Below are 14,642 nucleotides of genomic sequence, written 5' to 3'. Positions count from 1 at the left end.
AGAAAAAAAAGCTTGTGTGCATCAATGTGTGCGCGACGCTCGACGTGAAAATACGATTCCTTTGATTTATTGTTTTCGCTGTACTGTGAGCAAATGCCATAATTGTACGGTCAAAAGGAATTGTGTTCATATGTTCGGGCTGAATTTTGATCACGAACAATTAATTTTAAAGGAAATTAGTATATTCCATCATGCTGAAGGAATGGAGGGAGATGCCCGTAGATCTATATATTCTAGTAAAACATTTTATTATAGCGTTGATATGTTGTGCTTTAACCACTCAATACACACAGTGAGCCATAAGTTGTGAGACGAATCTGGAAACTGATTGCGACGGAGTTGAAAACGATACGACGGATCGAGAATACGGTAAGAAGCATTTTCTTTGCATTATTTCCAAAAAGAGATCAAGATTTATCAAAATGTTATTGTACAATGCTAAAGCCGTTTTGAGAAAGAATTGTTTGGCATCGGTTTGTATCAGCATCATTAACTGCCAGTCTGGGAAAATTGCAGTTCTCACTGATTAATGCTTAATACGATGGATACTAGCACATCACCCTATCGATTTAGAAAATTCATGCACCCAACGTAGGCATTCCCAGCGCTGATATAAGCCCTTTAATGATCTTATAGAGCTCATTGACTCAGACAGTTCCCAGTAAACAGCCTTTTCCTCTGAAACGCACTTGCTTATGGGCGACAACACAAACAACCGATTCATCGATTCCGCCGCAAACATGTCTAATCAAAAATCAGTCCCAAACACCTGTAGCACGTCCGGCAGATTCGCTTTTTGATACGCAGCAATGTGAATCCACCTAGGAAGAACAGTGTCTCGTGCGACGCCGGCACACTTTTTGACAAGATAGTCCTCCCTTCAAGAAAAGAAGAAACAAGTACCGCACCGTCGTCGTCGTCGTCGAAGTGGTTCTCGTCCAACGTATTTTGACAGCTACTAAAGGTACGCTGCATTTTTGTCTATCTTACACGAAAATACTCACACAGGTAAAATAGCTATGAAAATCCGTCAGATTTGTACTGAAATCGGAATATAAATTCAATTTTTTCAATTGGCTTGTTTAGGGGTATCCAGTTTTTTTACATATCATGATTCTACGTCAAAAATGGAGCCAGAATCCAAAATTTCATGATTATCCGTGCCCTGGAACTATTTTTAAAATACATTTAAAGTTAGTATGGAAATCGCTTTTGAATCATTGCTCGGCAAATGTTACTACGGGACGAGCTGTTATTATGTAAATTGAAATGTCATTGAGTCTACAGATTTATATCTTCATTAATCATTTTTAACGTCAAAATTATGATATTGAAGCGCTATCAAATTGTATTATACTTAGACAAATGTACTCACAAATGGTCATGTTCCGACATGCAGGAGCAAATTATATTCGAAGAAACCCTAAAACAGAACTATGTGAACCGGTTACTTTCCATAGAGTTCCAACGCTCAACGTGCAGAGAAACCGATGGCTAACATTTTTGGGCTAAAACGTGAAAACAAATACCACGAATCTTTTTATCTGTTCCAAGCACTTCCGAGAATCAGATAGCAGACCATAGCGAAGAAAATAAAGAAAATCCCGATGTAAGTTTTGAACAACTATCGAAAGTTAAATTATACTGAACAATGATAAACAACAAGAAAATGCACTTTGTATTATTTATTTTATTATACCTATCTATAATATCGGAAGGGTCGATCGAAATCGGATCTTCCAAAAACACTGTTGTAATACTTGAAACTTTTACTTAGCTCAAAACTGACCTAAATGTCACTCTCACCCCTTTGTATTTGAGCCCCTCATATGACCAAGACTTTCGATCAAATCACCCAAATTATATCAGATTCAATTCCTGCATTCAGTACAATAAGGCCTTTCTATGTACATATAGCAAATATATACTTGTATATAAAATATAGAAAAAAAAAACAACTTGCACGGCTAGTTATTTCTGAGGGAGGTAATGGGTTGTGATGAGAAACATGAAAAATACTCCTTATATATAGAACAAATGCATCAAATGACCTCCTAATGGGATACGTAACAAATTATTCTGCTAAGCTATCGATATTTTGTTATCCTAAATAGCTTAATTTACTTAAATTGCATTAAAATATAACAAATTCCATACAAATCCGGTAAAAGTTCATAACTATCTACTAATACTAATGCACAGTCGTGAATAGCATACCTTCTATAGCTGTCAATATACTTAGGTTCTCGTCTTCATACAGTCGGCTTGTCTTTTTTTTGTTTGTCAATACGTAGGTACTCTTCGATGGACAAGTTTGTTGAATCTTTTCCGATGATTGGTTGGGGAGTACACAGCAGATAATAAATTAATATCGACCGATGTAAGATAACCGACAGCTATCACTCGCTAGAGCAGGGATAAAATCTCACCCAAACTATTTACTTTCATTTTGACAAAACGATTCTAGCGATTGCTAGACCCAGATTTTCAACTGTCGCCGGCTGGTTTTGCGCGTTTGAAAATGTAATTGTCCTCCATATTTGCAACGGGACTGGTGTGTAGCTAAAATTACGTGATATTGCTACAGTCAACTCTCCCTTACTCGATATCCCGTATCTGAATATCGAGTTAGATAGTAAAAGTTGGTTTTCATGGCTAACTCGATGGTCCCTTGGATCGCAGTTGCATTGGTTTTGTGTTCTGTAGCTCGATACCTCCCTAAGGCCCTTCAATATCTAATTAGGGAGTGTTAACTGTATTTAATTTTTTGCTGTGCATGTTCCGGAGATGGTGGTCGGTGTTGGCCGTTGACATGACACAACACAGTAAGATAAAGCCTCACAGCGACCGCCAAAGCTTATCAGTTTCCAGCGCTCCATCAACAGGACCAGAAACAAGCACCGCGCACTACTGCTAGGAAATTTGCCGTCGCTGTTTTCGATGGAAGGCGAAGCAACAGCGACAGACTCTTCCGTTCAGTTGAGCTGTAATGCATTGTTGCTGTGTTTTTGCCTGCTAGTCTTTGCGATTGCGAATGATGTTGAGTTACCAGATAGAGGTACCTATTGTTCCTATTGTGCGTGGATGTCATTCACCACCGGCTGGTGGTACCTCCCCAAGAAGCGTTGCCAACAGCAGATGATAAATGGCGACAGTATGACGGAAAGGTATCCTGATGGCGTATTTCATCTGACAGCTTACACTAATTAACACTAGCAGCCAGCATACAATAGAAGCAACACTAAAGCCTTGTCTCACTTCAATCTTCCTTCGTACGCTCTCTGATGGCGTAGATGGCCATGGTTTGTGCAATAAATGGTTACTTTCATCACCTTTCATTTATCTGCCTTGTATTGATGGTACCCGCTGCCTGGCCTACTCTGCCACTGAAATCCGATTTCGTTGCTTATCCGGTAGAATTCCAAAACTGTTAATGAAATTTTCCACAGCTCTCTCTACTCTTCACTTCAGAACTTCTTTCACACACTTTCTGCCAGCGATAAACATTTCCTTGGCAAGGTAAACTTTCGTTTCATTTTACGGGCCGAAAACTATACAATCACTTCTCTTCGCACAGCACACACATGAACGATTCCGGCCAGAATTCGCCCACTTTCAAACCGTCGTCGTTACCCGGGGCGACCCGTCGCCTCCTTCGTTTCTTCGCGCACGAGATTAATGGTTATCGGAATTCACGACTCTGTTCTCGGAGCGAAATTCATTAATCCTTTTGTTATATCAGGCACGGCACAGAAGAAAAAAAAACCTTTCCAACATAATACGAAACGGGGACAACTCTGAGTTGACTCGACCCGGAGAGGAGATTGCACAAAACACCGCAGCACTCCCGGCTCTTTCCCGAACCCGACGACGACCCCTAGATCCTTGTTTTTCCACTAAACTGATGAATGGTTCTTCGGTCCAGGCCGATGTTCGCTTTTCTCTTTTCGGCGTTTCACAGAGCGACGATGACGACGAAGAACAAGAAGAACCATCTCCGAGTGTACACACAGAGCATGAGGCAAAACCGTGGGTAACAGAATCCAGAAATTAAAAAAAAATCGCTCACGGAGAGGAAAACCCGTTTCCTTGGAACGTCCCGACCGAACGAAAGCTGAATATCAACTGGCTGCCAGCGGACGGCCGACAAGCCGACGAGCTCGGCTCCGCTTCTCGTGCGGTTAGGTTCGGGCTGCGTTCGGCTTTCGGCACGGTCGCCCATAAAAAGTTGATGATGCGACGATAGTGGCCGCTGCAGTTTGGGCCAGCCCCTAGCCGCAAAAGTTCTAGCGATGGTTGACGACGACTGTGTTTGATTGTGTGAGTGAGTTGCTGCAAGCAGGTCGATGCGATGGTGGTGTGACGACACAGTCATGTGGGTGCAGCATGTCTGGAGCCAAAAACGAATGGAAGAAACGAGCAAAGCATGCGACGCAAAAGGAGGAGGCTGGCGAAAATTTGAATGGAAGCAGACGATGGAGCACTTGAAAAGCTTTTTGCGATACATAGACGGTAGACGGATCGCATAGGGGCGGGATGTTAGTCGGCATTCCATTGATTACTTTTACATGAAGTATTATTTCGGAAAAATATGGCATTCCAGGGTAGCCACACACTCGGTAAATGCGAGAAAAAGTCGGGAACTCCATTCTTAATCGGGAGATTCCGAGATGAACTAGCCCAGGGCTAAAAATCTCGTTAATAAAGATAAAAAAAAAATCGGGAGATTCTTCTGGTAGAAATAAAGAGAGTCAGTATGGCCTTAAAGCCCTGTTCCAATTTTAGTACCAAGTGCTTAAGTTTAGGCCAGTTATACATGTATTCACAATATATGAATGTTTTCTGTTGGTTTACGTTAAAAACACACTTTTTTTAGAGTTTTGGGACTATGTCACACCTTTTAGTTTATACTAAAATTTTGGATGAACTTTGTTTTCCGCGTCCCTTCCGAAATGTCAGATAGGAACAACCTGGGAGGGAGGCAAAGATACTACACACGAAATATGACACAAAATTTTCTCAAACTGCAAGAAAACTCCAGCCTGCCAACCACAATCAAAGCAGACTTGATGAACATTGCAACGGGCTCACAGTGACAGTTAATGACAGCAGAATCTCGGCTCACCTTGACGTACATAAATTTCGTATCGGTTTCTTCCTCCCAAGAACAACCCCAGTGTTAAAAAGTAAGACCCATGTAGCATTTTTGTCGTCTGAGTGAACGTGTCAAAGTTGAAATTTAAACCTATTTTATCATTAGCGTTCAAATATGATAAAGCCCTTATTCGAGCGAAAATATGCCAAACTAGTAACAAGAATACGTTCTATCATGTTATTCAATAAAAACAAGATTTTTTCAAACATTTTGGGACCCTATTCAAAGGTATTTTTGAGACTTCGCTTATACATTTACAAACTGTTGGCATGCTATTTTAATTAAAAAGAATGCTTCTCTCAGACCTTTGTAAAAAAATATGCTATTTTTATGAATTTTGTCATTACTTTCTAATGTAAGATATATACCGAAAATCTTTGCTTGCACACTAACAGAAGGATTTTGTTTTAAAAATATGATTGATTCGTGATAAATTTATGTGTCAATCCTAGATTCAAACACTGATATGTCACATCACCCAAATAAGTTATGTATACTTTTAATTCAAGTTTCCGTTTCTTCATTTTGAATCTCTCGACATTCGATAACACTACAACAGCATTTGAAGCCTGATAATGGAGCACTAGAACAGTATTAGGGCAGTAGTATGCTTGGATTGCAAAATGGTGAGTCGACAATCAGGAAGGAGCGTCCAACATAGCTCTGGTCCTCGCAAGCCCATACCACGGGTCAAACGATGACTGAGACCGCCAGCTAAGGGTTGCGTACTTAGCTGGTAGTACAGCCCTGTTGTCCTTCTGAAATCAGCTAGAGTGAGAGGGTGCGTCCCGAGCGTCTGTTCACCATGAGGTGAGGCTCAATCAGTGTCTGTTCTGGTATCCAGCGGCTGAGTATGAAATGTTGTATCACGTCAACTAACCTAATATGGCAGCCCTATCAACGTGATGTAGGAAACGCAACCCCGGTGAGGTAGCATACCGAATTTCTCACCTACCACGAAAAATGGAGAAATAAGTTATAACGAACGCACCGACCTGGCAACGAAATAAGGACTTTGAATGGAAACTTGGTACCTGGAATGTCAGGACGTTGAATGAACCCGGACGAGCCACATTGGTCCAGATTTTCAAATAGCTGGCAAAAACCCCGATCCCAAACTTAGTTTTTAGTTGAAAAAACAAAGTTTATCATCTACTATATCATATAGTTGAGTATACGTACGAGAATTCAAAAATAAACATGTTTTTCTACATGTTCAGACGTTAGATAGCTGCACATGTCCAAAAACCTATATTTTTGCTTCAAAACTCAACTAATCAATTTTCACTAAAACCCGGGCAAATTTTATTTTCAGCATATTTTTTTCTGATCGATATCTCATTCTTCGGGGCAAATTCTTCAAATACAGCCTGATCAACATCTATGCACCGACAAACGACAAATCTGATGACGTGAAGGATGCGTTCTATGAAGGCCTTGATAAGGCCTATGGCGAGTGCCCAAAACACGACGTGAAAATCGCAATCGGAGATCCAAACGAGCAGGTCAGAAGAGAGGACTTTTTCCGTCCGATCATCGGTAAGGAGAGCCTTCACTCCGTTACCAATGACAACGGCCTACGGCTAGTGACCTTGGTTGCTAAGGCGATTAAGGAGCTGAAGAATAACAAGGCTGCAGAGAAGAATAAGCTCCCGGCTGAACTTCTCAAGCACGGAAGTGAGCAGCTGCATAGAATAATTCACCATATACTACTAAGGATATGGGAGGAAGAAAAACTGTCTGCTAGCTGAATAGAAGGCCTCATTTGCCCTCTCTTCAAAAAAGAGCATAGATTGGAGTGCGCCAATTACCGAGGAATAACGCTCCTCAATTCGGCGTACAACATAATGTCACGTATTCTGGTCAACAGGTTGAGACCAAGGTATCTAGAAGGGAGGTATTCCAATCTGCCAGATTCTTCATTCCGCCATATTGAAGCAACAAGTGACAGCTGGCACCTTTTTTTTGCTTGCAGTTCAAGCCGTGACAAGAAAGCTCATGGACGCGCGAGAAAATTTTCACTCAACTGCTGTTACTAGCACTAAACAACCCCTAACAACTCCATAGAAACGGTAGCTTGAAGAACAGAGTACACACACCCGCTAGCCAACCAGCTCGCCAGCTGTCACTTCCACTTCCCCTGCAGCTGATCTCACTTCACACCCACTGACTGCTTAGATTGCTGAACCTCCCTTCAATTAATCTTGGTTGAGACCGCTTGAAAAGTCCTTCGTCGGCGAATACCATGCTGGTTTTCGTGAGGTCCGATCGACGTCGGATCAAATGTTTACCCTGAGACAGATCCTCGATGAAGCGTACGATTCAGTGAAAAGAAACGAGTTGAGGGAAATAAATATGGAACATGGAACATGGTGAAGCTGATTAGACTGATTCGTGCAACTTTGGAAGAATCAAAATCAAGTATACGGGTTGCGAATGAGATTTCAAAATCCTTCGTAGCCTTAGACGGATTGAAGCAGGGCGATGCACTTTCAAACCTATTGTTCAACATAGCGTTAGAAAGAGCAATAAGGATAGGTTGCGTGCATAGGAATGGCACTATTATCACACGTTCGTTTGCGGACGGTATCGAAAACATCGAGATTGATCGCCGAGCCGTGGAAGAGGCATACGTGCCTTTTAAAAGAAAGACAACGTGAATTGGGCTCACTATCAATACCACGAAGACAATGTACATGGTCGCTGGTAGATACCGTGGGCCCATAGGTGATGTTGGTAGTGAGGTGGTGATATTTTTGAAGTAGTTGAAGAATTTGTGTACCTTGGAACTGTTGTGACTTGCGATAATGATGTTACCCGCGAGGTTAAAAGGCGTGTTGCAGTTGCGAGTCTGGCTTTTTACGGACTTCGTAACTAGCTAAAGTCTCGCAGCTTACATACGAAGACCAAACTCGCGTTGTACAAGACTCTAATTCTTCCGGTAGCTCTGTACGGTCACGAATCTTGGACGTTGAAAGAGGTCGACCGGGGAGCTTTTGGTGTCTTTGAACGTAAAGTGATGCGAGCAATACTCGGCGGTAAATTGGACGATGGCATATGGCGGCATCGCATGAATCACGAGTTATACCAAGTCTATAAAGAAATGGATATTGTTAAGCGTATAAAACAAGGTAGGCTGCGGTGGGCTGGGCATGTAGTTCGCATGTCGGAGGAACGTCAAGCTAAACTAATATTCAGCAGAGAACGAGGGAGAGGCCGTCGCCTCCGTGGAAGACCGCGTACCAGATGGCTTTTTTTGCAGTTGAGGAGGATTTAACGTCGCTTACCGTGCAGGGCGACTGGAAGCGATTGGCTCAGGACCGGGACTAATAGAGAAGGCTTCTTCATTCGGCGTGGATTCAACGCAATAGTGAGGAGTTATTGCCCATCAAGTATCAAGTAAGTAAGTATGCTCAATAAAATTTGGTCAGAGCATATATATAGGCGATTTTGCAATCAATACTTTAGAGGTTAGTTTTTACTTAGTTTTTCGATTCCCGTTAAAACGTGGCAATTCAAAGCCACTTCTTCATTCGTATCGGTATACAGAGTTACGGTTCACGTAGTAACCGCACAATCGGTTTCAACCATCTTTATATATGCTTACGATTTGATTTCAAATTATTTTTTTTTATCGTTTACCAAAACGAATCTTTTCTCATATCCTAACTTCCAGTGTTTTTTTGTGGAAGTGCAGAGGACTCCTCGGCTTCCATAAAGCAAGTTACACATCAATATTTTCCTCCCATCTTCAAATTGACCTGCATTCGGACGCAGCCGGCGCCGTTATTGTTTGTTATAATGACAGCACCAGTACTTACACATTGAAGATGCTACTGATCCTGAATAGCGTTGTTGGTTAAGAACAGCTGTCCTCACAATAACGGAGTAGCAACTGCGGCGGTCAATCATGCTCATGCTAAGGATGTACTATATTGATTATTATTTTCAAAATTCTAGAGAGACTTCTGTAAAAATTGTGCATCAATATTCTCAAAGGTCATGATAACGCTGTTTATTAAAACATTGAATAGAAATATTGATTCATTAGATTACATTTTGTAAAAAGTCATACACAACATATCAAATTTTCTTTGGAGGACTGTCTGATAGTCATGTGGTTATTAAATGTTCTAAATATTTCCTGTTTATATTGCCAGAAATGAATTTGCAGAAGTAACTCGAACCTAACAAACAGTTTTTTTAATGTTAATGTTGCGCATACCTGATCAACCAGTCAGTAATTGTCGATAGCGATCGATATCGATTCGTTTGAAATCGTTGGCGATCACCATCGCTAGATAAAGATCTATAAAAAAATTGTAACACAGTTTGATTGGGTATGCTCGCAGATATGCTAGTAGAAATTTGTTTAGATTCTTGTACAAAACTTTCAAATAAATTCCATCAATACAAATTGAAAACCATATTTTGTTGATAAAAAAAATGCGAGAACAACTGCGGATAATTTCGATAAACACTTTAAAAATTCCTTCAAAACACTTTTTTTCAATATTTTCACCATGAAACATTTAACTAATTGATGAATTTGTGCCGAAGTAACTCTAAAATGTTTGTTTAAAAATCAAATACTTTTTTAGAACATTCTCAGAGTGATGAAAACACCACTTCAAAGTCGATTTTTCTAAGAGATACCCTTAAAAACTCTATAAAGATGACAGCATGGAAAAAAAATGGCAAATTCTATTATGATTCAATAAAACATTTCTTGGAATGTTATTTTCAGGAGTTCATTTTCGATTTTTCTTCAAGATTCATATCGGTGAGTGAGAATATTATTTTGAACAAATTAAATTATTGCTTATGTTATGAATACAAATTAGTATAATGGTGGTGAAAAGCTATCACTGTTTACATTTCAATAATTGTACAATAACCTAGCAAAGTATTTTGTAAGAATTGTTCTATAGCTTAATTAGATTATTTTAAATTCTATTGAAATTCACCACGTGAGGACACCGTGCAGAACTGTCAGAAACTCGTCTGGTATAACTTAGTGAAAATTTTTGACCAACCATTATCTACCTCGCTAACCCCACAATTTTGATTTTTATATTCAGGTGCTTTTATTTTATTTGTATTTTCCAACATTTTACCAAGTATGTCACGCATTTTGGCGCGCCTTGAAAGCCAACCTGGCCAATCGTACGCTACGGCACTGGTCATATCCAATGTAAGGTAAATTATTTCGAACAGGGTATGAGCCCAGGAACACCTGGAGTGGACCACGGAGAAGCACCTGTACCAAGAGGTAGAACCTAGACGGGAGGAAGATGATGCGTTCGAGGCTGGCGAGATGCGGGTACTGATTGATCGGAGGACAAGCTCAGAAGAGATGGAGCAACTAGATAGAAAGGAGAAGTTTGGAAGATGGCGCGGTTGGCCAGGAGGAGCTCGAGGCTATGAGAAGCTCAGCAGCTAGCAAGAGCTCGGTACCAGAAGGAGCTTAGAGGACAGAACTGTTGGAGAGCAGATGCATCACACACCCTGCCGCGAAGATATCAGGAGATGCTGATTGGTCGAAGCATTTACAAGCATCTGAGTCGGACCACTTGTACAGGGCTCGCAGCGGAGATTTCTGGAGGTAAACATATTGTAAGATAGAGGTGAGCGAATGAATCGTTATATATACTCAGAATTTGAATAAAGGAAAGGAGATAACATGCTTGCGATATCAGCCAGTAGCTTTCTGCAGAGAATGGACTAGCTTGTTTTCTTTGTTGTTAGAATAGGCTATCCTGGAGTTGGACTTGTCTTTGTGGCTTCCAATAAGTACGAGCTCGGTGGCAGATGTGCGGTTTGAAGGTTGTGTGATTATTTTTTTCACTTATTTATGCACCGTCTTCGACTACGCCGATTTCTTAGTAGCTACTTAATCTAATCCTATCATTCTAACACTGAATACATTTTTGGTCATATTAAAATCAAACTTCTCACAAACATCATTGAACATATGAAAACAGTTGTTGTATCCCAAATTATTCCTTTGAGAAGGAATTACTTATAACACTAAATTACGAAGGATTGTTGAAAAACAGATACATCATGCACCCTGTAGTGGAGATGTCTGGAGTTAAAAATATTGTTAAGGCTAGGCGAATGAAATGTATACCCAGGCATAGTATAAAACAGAGATGCTGAGCTGGTAGCCATATAGATGTCCTTAAAATAGCTACCATTAAAGCCATTTTACTTTATTTGTGTGACATAAATATACACTTCATAGCCTCTTCTAGAGTGGACCACGTTTAGTATACAAGAGGTTTTGGGGGATGCGATGAAGGCAAAAGTACTTTGACCGTGGTTTTATGGGTGCTTGTTTATAGCACGCTTGTAGTAATTTGTAAAACTAAAATTGTTACTTAAGATATGCGGAAATAGGGACAGGAGCATCTTGGCGGAGCAACGTGAGATGTTTAAAAGGTGGAAGCAGCACTTCGGTGATCACCTGAATGGTACTGAGAACGCAGGCAATAAGAGAACGGATGAAATGTACTTGCATTTGATTCAATCCTAGTTTTCATAGTAGTTTAGATAAATTCGCGTTTTTGCATAATTTCGAACTAGGTCTTTCTTAATTGACATTTGGCGTAATGAGAATTACATGCCTAATTCAAAATGCTGCCTATTCATTCATGAAATTGTTTTATGAGAAATGTTCATTATGTGTCTTTATGAAAATAAATAAAAAAAAACATAAAACCACCCCTGAAAAATCCACTAAACTCCCTACACACGCCCCTGCCTCCTGATACTATCGGGAAAAGAGCAAGTGTGGGAGCGAAACTCATACATTGCCGTACACTGAGAACAGCGTTGCGGTTGAAAATACTATATCAGAGGGTTAAATTAAATACACAACGCCACTTGATTTGTGCAGACTAAATTCGCATTTATTTAGAATATTTTGTGCGTTCAATTTTACCATGGCACCATTTGTATAGTAAAAATTACTACATCATGGTTAAAAACTTACAGCAGACTAGAATCGAACCGAGGTTCTGGCGATTGTCAAGCGCGAACGCTAGCCGCTCGGCTATTGACGCGGTTGGATTGAGAAGGAACAAAACGCAAATAAAAAGCGTCCATGATAGCTCAATCGTGGTTGGAATAGTAAATTTAAAAACACGTTCATGGTTCTTATTACTGCAACGCTTGTTTCAGTGTACCGGTTGGCCACCATGCGTTCCATACACTACTGCAAGTGCTACTGTGGACAACAACGTCGAACGAACCCATCATCATCGCTGTCGTCGTCGTTCTTCACACACCAACTACGCCGCAGTGGAGCAGAGTCAGTGTGCTCTCACTGTATGTACGCACAGCCTATGCTGCCAAAACAGCTGATTGCCTTCCGTTGTGTTTGTCCGTCGTTCGCGAAGATGATAGTTGATCAATGGAAAGTTGCCCGCTCTAGAATTTTCGCTTCCCAGCCCACTTCCGCTAACTTGGCTTCAAGTTCCAGTTATGCTGCTGCTGCTGGGTGGTGTCCCCATGCTAGTATTGGTTGCACCGAACTTTACAGTAGAAGCCGTCGTCGTTGCTGGATTGCGGGCGCTTCCTTTTCGGCTTTAAAGCGAACATTGAAAAAACATGAGTGGTTTTCCAGCAGACGAGGAGCCGCGGCGGCTGAGGAAGAAGATGCGGCGCGCGTTACGAATGGGATGGTTTTAGCGCTTGGGGGAGGAGCTGTCTCGCCTGAAACCCGCCCGACGACGACGGTGGCACGAGGACGAAGGGTTGACGAAGTGGAATGCGGAATGGAACGGACAGGGCTAGAAGTTGTTCGGGAGGAAATCAGCTGGTGGAACGACGGCGAAGACGATAAAAATGTTATCAACTGTTTGGCAGAACTTGGGTGTAGAGTGAAGACTAGCGGAATGGCAAATGAAAATAGGAGCCTTCGAGACTTTCGCTTTTAGACTGTAAACAGTCGGTGGGAAAGTTAGATTTTTCGGTGGGATCCATCCCTTTTCCAGGAAGTGGTTTTCTGAGCTCCCGTTAGATGGGTGATGCAGACATTCACACGTGCGTTACATCACGTGGAATGGGGGGCGATAACGCAGAAGGAGGCTCGTAGGTGGGTGTGAGGATAATCTCAGAAGTATGAGTTCGCTGAACTGTTTCGAGCTGTACGAGGCAGACCTAGGTTATTTTTCTTACGATGCATTCATATCCATTGAGGATTTGCCGACGGCAATATATTTTTTTTGGATTGAATAATGGCAACCAAAAATTCACAGTGTTTTACTCAAGGTTCTGGCTAATTATTGAATAAGTTGGAACTATGTTTTCCAAACGTAAGACCCCTCGATGCTCGTAATAGTTACTTAGGTGGGCTGTCGAAACATTACAAAAAATGTAGTTTTTCTTGATTGGTAATAAAATTTCGTTGCGATACAAAATGAATTTAAAATGCAGAAAATTAATGTATTGCTGAGAAGTTTGTTGGTGGATTCTAACTGAGATGTGTGCAAAATCTATGCAAATTTTTAAATGCATGAGATCTACAGCACTTATGGCAAGATTCTAGACATTCTTGTACAAAATTACGATGAAATGAACAATCAATTGGTGAGCTAGGGGTTCAATGCTAGTAATGGACCCCTTAGTAGCTGAAATTCATTCTAGACGCTTTTCCGCAATGATATCTCAGACGCATATACGTTTTGTGGAGTCTAACAACAAATTCAATGTCTTTACTTGATAGTACGTCTATGAAACATACAAAATCATTAGTTTGTTCCAGCGAAATATGCATTTGAAAAACTGTTGTATGTCAGGACCCTCCCGGGGTCCATAATAGGATTGTTTACAAATTTGACGTTGCGTATTATGGACCTTCCATTTGACTCCCATGAGCCTATGCATGCTATAAAACGTTTGACTTTTACTGTGCGCCCTGTTTTCAAGTTGCCCGTGAGAGAGAGCGAGACAGCACCAACACACGGCGCACAGTAAAAGTCATAAGAACAAAAGAATTTATGGTACGTACAGAGGCTCATGTAATCCGGCTCGCTGCTGACGAGCCTATTATGGATTCACCTGGAAATGCGTATTATGGACCCTCTTGTGTGGTTTCATTTACGAAACTGTTCAAATATCTGTATTTATGCGTCTCAAACCAAATATTTTGCCTGAAACTGCTGACTAACCCGGTGGATTTTCATAGGAATAAAGTTGCTGTCAGTGTTAATTTTATGTTTTTCTGTAGGGGGTCCATAATACGCAAAGGGTCCATAACCGACATCGATTCCCTACGTTTGTATGTAGTTATCAACAGGAGTCTTACAGGATCATTGGCGGATTAAAATGTCAATGTTTTAAACATGTTTTTGAATAATCTTTGACTGAATGCTACAAAGTTCTAAATTCTGATGGCGTTATTTCAGACGTATTTCTTTCGAGTTTCTATCCAATGAAGGGTCACTGGACCCTTAGGGTATACGCTAATGGGGCCGTACAT

At 40.9% G+C, this 14,642-nt stretch overlaps 1 protein-coding gene across 6 annotated transcripts in view; it reads right to left on the bottom strand.

Moving 5' to 3' along the window:
- Window positions 1-4,120, bottom strand: part of LOC110677849 (mucin-5AC-like) — a 250,795-nt gene extending 246,675 nt beyond the window's left edge. For all 6 annotated transcript variants that reach the window (XM_021849543.1, XM_021849538.1, XM_021849540.1 and 3 more), the window contains exon 1: window positions 3,333-4,120. The gene's annotated coding sequence lies outside the window, so the exon portion shown is untranslated. The remainder of the gene's footprint in view (window positions 1-3,332) is intronic.
- Window positions 4,121-14,642: the final 10,522 nt, after the last annotated feature.

This window comes from Aedes aegypti, chromosome 3 (assembly GCF_002204515.2).
Source record: "Aedes aegypti strain LVP_AGWG chromosome 3, AaegL5.0 Primary Assembly, whole genome shotgun sequence".
In the NCBI taxonomy this organism is placed as follows: domain Eukaryota; kingdom Metazoa; phylum Arthropoda; class Insecta; order Diptera; family Culicidae; genus Aedes; species Aedes aegypti.
The sequence above is the reverse complement of the archived record's forward strand: the minus strand, read 5'-3'. Positions and strand labels throughout refer to the sequence as shown.